Source organism: Mixophyes fleayi, chromosome 2, assembly GCF_038048845.1.
Source record: "Mixophyes fleayi isolate aMixFle1 chromosome 2, aMixFle1.hap1, whole genome shotgun sequence".
NCBI lineage: Eukaryota > Metazoa > Chordata > Amphibia > Anura > Limnodynastidae > Mixophyes > Mixophyes fleayi.
This window is the reverse complement of record NC_134403.1, coordinates 193,798,023-193,805,077: the sequence shown is the minus strand read 5'-3', so window position 1 is coordinate 193,805,077 and position 7,055 is coordinate 193,798,023.

Here is a 7,055-nt window from a genome sequence, read left to right as displayed (position 1 = left end):
GGCAATGGCCGAATGCAGGGAATGGGCGGGAGTGTGAAAGGAGAGGAGGTTAGAGATATAAAGAGCTGTGGAATGGGAGAGGGCCTTGTAGGTAATGGTGAGGAGTTTGAAGAGGATTCTGTACCACCCCAATCTTCTTCTGATTGGCTCTTCTAAGTTTAAAAGGTAGGGAGGGCTTAGCCTCCCTGCCAGTTATAGTGTCCTTGCAATTTCTGAGCCTACTCTTTGTGCTGAGTACTGCTGTTGATGACCTGTTTTGATTATTTTGCTTGTTTCCTCGACTTTGCTTGTTTGCTGTCTGCCCCTGACCTCCTGACTCGATTTTCTGGATTACTCTCACCTGCTACCATCACTGACCTACTGGCCTGTTTGGTGACCCTTCTCGCTTGCTTCTGACCCACAACCTCTGGCTTGTCCCTGGTTACTCCGTGCACAGTTCCTTAGAGTTGCCTTTCTCAGCCTCCAACCTCTGCACTACCAGTTTCTTGTTATAAGCTTTTACAACTGTGTGTTTAAGTCCTGGGGTTATCCAAGTACCTGTGAGTGCATCCAACTCTACAGGAAAGGTGGCTGCTATAAATGAAGACCTCCTCTGCCTTGTTCTAAATGCTTATTATAACCAGCTTTTTTTGAAGGTTCCAGTTCCGATGGAGTCCGGATCGCCCATCCCAGCCCAAATACTGGCCTCCAGACACTGTCTCAAGTTGTTCAGGAACTCTCACTCTTCTTACCTGCTCAAGAAGAAACTTCCAAGTCTGCACAGGATGCTCAAGTACCGGTTGCAGAACCTAAACTGAACCTTCCGTATCGTTTTTCTTGGGGACCGGAAATTATTTTGCAATTTCAAAGAAAGTTGCAAGCTTTATATTCATTTGTGACCCCACTCCACTGGTTCCGAACAACAGAGTATGGGGATTGTAATCTCCCTTCTTCAAGGAGACCCACAAACTTGGGCCTTTGGATTAAGCCCAAGTAACCCTGCACTTCTCATGGTGGATGCCTTCAGTGCCTTAGGGTTGCAATACAATAACCCTGATTGTGTAGCCTTCGCTGAATCCCACCCTGAAAGAGAAGCGCTGAAAGGCAGAAGAGTATAGTGCAGAGTTCTGTCGAAGTCAGCAAATTGGATAAAGTCATTTCAATTAAAGTTGAGCAAACTTGGTCGTCTTTGTCTGAAAAGATGCGTACGGTACGCTACGACGTACAAGGGCACGCTACGGCGTGAAAGGGCGTACGCATCCACTACACGTGGCAGCAACAGTAATTGGTCTTTTACCATACATTCACACAAACACGCATACTAATAAAATAGTAGACATTAATGGTAGTTGCAACACATAGTCAGTTATGTCGAAATATAGTAGTATTTATATGTTATATTAGAGTTACATGCATATTAGTGAAATACACGGAACAGGTTGAATGAATCATATCATAAGTGGTATCATAATAAACCTCTTTACATATCCTACGGTTTGGTTCACTCTGCGAGGGAATCGCAGAGTGCATACACAAGTTATGAATGATAGGGAATTATGAACTACTTAAGACTAAGGAATCTTGGCGGGAAGAGCTGAGCATACCCCCTGGAGAGGTGACCCCCTCCTTTGGATGCCAATGATTGACAACCCCTTGGACTTTCCTGAGACCTGGACCAATAGATGCAAGCTATACCATCTTCATTGTGTTACTGTATTTTTGTGTGTATATAAGCAGCAGCTTCACATCTAGTGTTCAGACATCTTGTCCCCAGACTTCAGGATTGAATGACTGCACACTGGATCCAGAGCGCCTGCGATAAGTAACGACTGTATTTATTATCACTTCGCTTGAGCATATTATTCTACTATTTGCGAATAAATCTTTGTGCGTTGGAAACACAAATCGAGGTTCGACAATCGTTATTGGTTAGCGACAATACGCACATAACAGTTCAAACGCTTGTCCATGGGCAGCGAATGGAATGATTTTGCTATCCGAAGTCAATTCCATCTTGGGCTGTCTGACCAGATAAAGGACTCTCTTGTTCAATACCCTGGAGAAGCTTATGCAGCTCACAATCAAAATTGACAGGTGTACAGTCATGGCAAAAATTTTTGAGAATTACACAAGTATTGGTTTTCACAAAGGTTGTTGCTTCAGCCTTTTTAGACCTTTTTGTCAGATGTTGGTATACTGAAATAAAATTACAATCATTTCATAAGTGTCAAAGGCTTTTATTGACAATTACATTAAGTTTATGCAAAGAGTCAATATTTGCAGTGTTTTCCCCCATATTTTTGAAGACCTCTGCAATTCACCCTGGCATGCTGTCAATCAACTTCTGGGCCACATACTGACTTATGGCAGGCCATTCTTGCCTAATCAATGCTTGGAGTTTGTCAGAATTTGTGGGTTTTTGTTTGTCCACCCCGCCTCTTGAGGATTGACCACAAGTTCTCAATGGGATTAAGGTCTGGGGATTTTCCTGGCCATGGACCCAAAATTTCGATGTTTTGATCCCCAAGCCACTTAGATATCACTTTTGCCTTATGGCAAGGTGTTCCATCATGCTGGAAAAGGCATTGTTCATCACAAAATTGTTCTTTGATGGTTGGGAGAAGTTGCTCTTGGAGGATGTTTTCTTACCATTCTTTATTCATGACTGTGTTCTTTAGGCAAAATTGTGAGTGATCCCACTCCCTTGGCTGAGAAGCAACCTGACACATGAATGGTGTCAGGATGCTTTACTGTTGGCATGACACAGGACTGTTGGTAGCACTCACCTTTCCTTCTCAAGTGTTTTTCCAGATGCTCCAAACAATCTGAAAGGGGATTCATCAGAGAAAATAACTTTACACCAGTCCTCAGCAGTCCAATCCCTGTAACCTTTTGCAGAATATCAGTCTGTCCCTGATGTTTTTTCATGGCTTCTTGACACCAGGTCATTCTCCAAAAGTCTTTGCCTAACTGTGCATGCAGATGCACTCACACCTGTGCTGCCATTCCCTGTCCCCCGATCCTGCAGCTGAATCAATTTTAGGAGACGGTCCCAGTGCTTGCTGGACGTTCTTGAGCGCCTTGAAGCCTTCTTCACAACTATTGAACCTCTCTCCTTGAAGTTCTCGATGATCCGATAAATGGTTGATTTAGATGCAATCGTACTAGCAGCAATATCCTTGCCTGTGAAGCCCTTTTTGTGGAAAGCAATGATGACTGCACGTATTTCCTTGCAGATAACCATGGTTAACAGATGAAGAACAATGATTACAAGCACCACCCTTCTTTTAAAGCTTCCAGTCTGTTATTCTAACTCAATAAGCATGACAGAGTGATCTCCAGCCTTGTCCTCATCAACACTATCACCTGTGTTAACGAGAGAATCACTGACCTGATATCAGCTGGTCCTTTTGTGACAGGGCTGAAATGCAGCACGAATGTTGTTTTTGGGATAAAGTTCATTGTCATGCCAAAAAGGGACTTTGAAATTAATTGCAATTCATCTGATCACTTTTCATGACATTCTGGAGTATATGCAAATTGCCATCATAAAAACTGAGGCAGCACACTTTGTGAAAAATAATATTTGTGTCATTCTCAAAACTTTTGGCCATGACTAAATAAAAAAATGGATAGTAGAAAAAGGATCCTACTCTTCTAATTCACCTATTGCACTAATCTATCTCTCTGGTGTGAAGCTAAAATCTCTTGATCACAGAATATTACAGGGCTTTTCATGAGGGGGTAAGTATATGTCGAACATCAATTGAATTTTAGTCCCTAGTCTAGTGCAAAAAGTTGTTATGCACATGTAGGACTACAATCATTGTGGAATTGAGATTCATGTGATCACGCTACTATTCACTGGTGCCCCAAGACAGGAGCGGATTAGCCATAGACCTTATTAGGACTTTTCCGTGTAGGCCACTAGCTCCATGGCGTCATGGGGCTGCCTGGGAGCTGCAATAAGACCACTTGAGACATTTTATATTTTTTGTTCTCTTTTTTTAACAAATTTTTGTATTTATTTGTTTTTTAACCAACAAGGGAGTTGAGCTACCTGTATTGATCATAGAGCGAGGCTGTTGCGTAGCTATTAGTCTTGTCAATGAGATTAAGGGGTCTTTTTATGACCCCTCACATTTTCTCCCCATTACATATCATTTTTTATCGATGTGATAAGAAATGATTTAACATAGCAATTTGTAAAAAATTTCAGCCAGGACAGCAGCTTCAATAAGAGCAAGTCCCGGCGAAGAGTCTATAGTAAAGTGATCACCTTATTTGGAGAATGAATACAGGGATGAGGTTATATAGGATAGAAAGAATACAGGAGTGGAATGTTATGGGGGACAATAAATACAGGGGTAGAATAATATGGTGGAGAATGAATACATAGATGTTATAATATGCAGAAGAGAAATATGGGGGCCCCTGGATTGAAAGAAAATCTGTATCTGGGTGCCAGGATTTGGAGAGAAATAATTCAGGTTTGCATGATGTGCGGAAATTCAATTCAGGGTGGCCGTGATAGGGGGTATAATCAGTACATTGGGGACAAGATATTGGAGAATACAAGCACAGTGATATGATAGAGCATCAATACAGGGGGCTTACAAGCACAATGCATGACAAGAAAAGGGTTGAGAGCACAGTGTCTGACCAAGGGAGGTTCCCTCTTTCTGTATTGTATGGTGGTCACTAGAATGCTCTCTGTACTGTATGTCAATCACTGTATGGTTTGATTTTATTTGCCGTAACAGTATTTATAAGAAAACTAATGGTATTTTCTGGAAGAAAACAAATCTTTAAAATAAAAACACCAAGATATAATTTGTACTGGTGCTACAAAAAAATTACTGACATTGATGTTGGAATATGAAAGGATTTTGTTTTAATTCTGTGAACACTACTATTTTTGAAAGTATGTTTTTCACGTTTGAGGTTTTCTGTTCAATTTAAACATGAATGGGCCTATATCGTTAAGGAGAGCAAAGCAAAAAAAAAGGAGTAAATTTACTCCTGGACAAACCCTGTTACAATGCAAGAGGTTCAAATTAGTTCTTTATTTTGCACATAAGTTAAATACTGGCTGTTTTTTCAGGTAGCACACAAATACTTGATAGCTCTCTTTTTACACTGAAATGTAAAGATGATCTCGGACATGTTGTACCCCAACTACCCAGACATGAACAATACTGATAAATCCACTGACGCGTTTCGTCCGCTCACAAGCAAACTTTTGAAAAACTTTGAAAAATGTCCAGGATTTGAGACATTTATACAAGGTGTACTGGCCACACACCTTGCTACTATTTTTTTATTATTAGGATTATATCCTATTAAGGATGATACTCTGCTTTATCGGACACTTTACTTCTGAACAGAGGTTGTATATATAATTGCATTAAGTATATGTGATACAGTTTTATATTGTGCATATTTTACAAAAAAAAAATCCATATTGTAATAAACCGATTCGGATACAAAGAAGCCCGCTATCATTCACCGTTATTATAAATATTTTCTTATACATAATCTGTTATGTTTGGCGCACCAACATTGTTCTTTCTCTTTTTCGAAAAAAAACCCTGCATTGTTGTGCACTCCTGACTTTCAGGACATCTAGCACCATAGTGTAGTATATAAAGAATGCAGTGTGCACATAAAGAGTTCAAAGTCTTTGCCTGCACCTTACATTGGGCAGAACACTCACCAAAAATTGGGATTGTCCCACTAGAATCACAATATTTTACAGACTTTCCTGCTCTCTCCTACCTGTTCTTGTCACTTTCACCACCTGTGGCTGCTGGTTTCTTTAGTTGCGGCTTGTCTGCATCATGGAATGTTGGGGGCCCTATTTGAAAAAAAAAATGGGTACATTTAGAAAATTCCAACCAGCCCCGGCATTAAATCAACAGCACCTACGAGTAATAATTAGGCCTTCCTACAGCCCCAACATTAAAATAATAGTATTCCCATTTAATAAATAAACCTATTTACCTCCCTGCAAACAACCCCAGCAATAAATTAATAGTATTTACGATTCAGAAATATACCTATTTCCCGCAACCACCACTGCAATTAAATAATTCATAGTCACATTTAATAGAGACCTCATTTTCCCCAAACTCACCCCCACATTCAATAGCCCCCAAACCACCCCATCTTAAATTAATAGTCCCCACTATTAAATTGCCCCACCATCACCCCACAAACAAAATAGCACCCATTAAATAGCCGTCACGTAACTCACACACACTACATTGCCACAAGCCCCCTGTGCCATAACACATACACACACACTACCACAAACCCCCTGTGCCATTACACACATACATTACTATGTCCCTTCATTATCACCACGCTGTGCCTCCTTATGATCACACTGTGCCCCTTCAACATCAGACTGTGCCCCTTCATCACAACCATGCTGTGACCCCTTATGATCATACTGCGCCATCCATGCTGATTTTCCCCCCTTTACCTGGCCCCCTTCATCACTCTGTTCCAAGCTGCCACGTCTTCATCACTCTGTGCCATGCTGCTTCCCACCGTCTCCTTCATCACTGTGCCATGCTGCCCCCCACCTTCTCCTTCATCACCGTGCCATGCTGCCCCCCCTCCTTTATCACTGTGCCATGCTGCTCCCCCCTTCTCCTTCATCACTGTGCCATGCTACTCTCCCTCTCCTTCATCACTGTGCCATGCTGCCCCCCACCTTCTCCTTCATCACCGTGCCATGCTGCCCCCCTCCTTTATCACTGTGCCATGCTGCCCCCCACCTTCTCCTTCATCACCGTGCCATGCTGCCCCCTCCTTTATCACTGTGCCATGCTGCTCCCCCCTTCTCCTTCATCACTGTGCCATGCTGCCCTCCCTCTCCTTCATTACTGTGCCATGTTGCTCCCCCCTCTCCATCACTGTGCCATGCTGCTCCCCCCTCTCCTTCATCACTGTGCCATGCTCCCCACCCCTTCACCTTCAACACCCTCTTCTTTATCACTGTGCCATGCTCCCCAACCCCTCACCTTCAACACTGTGCCATGCTGCTCCCCTCCCTCTCCTTCATCACT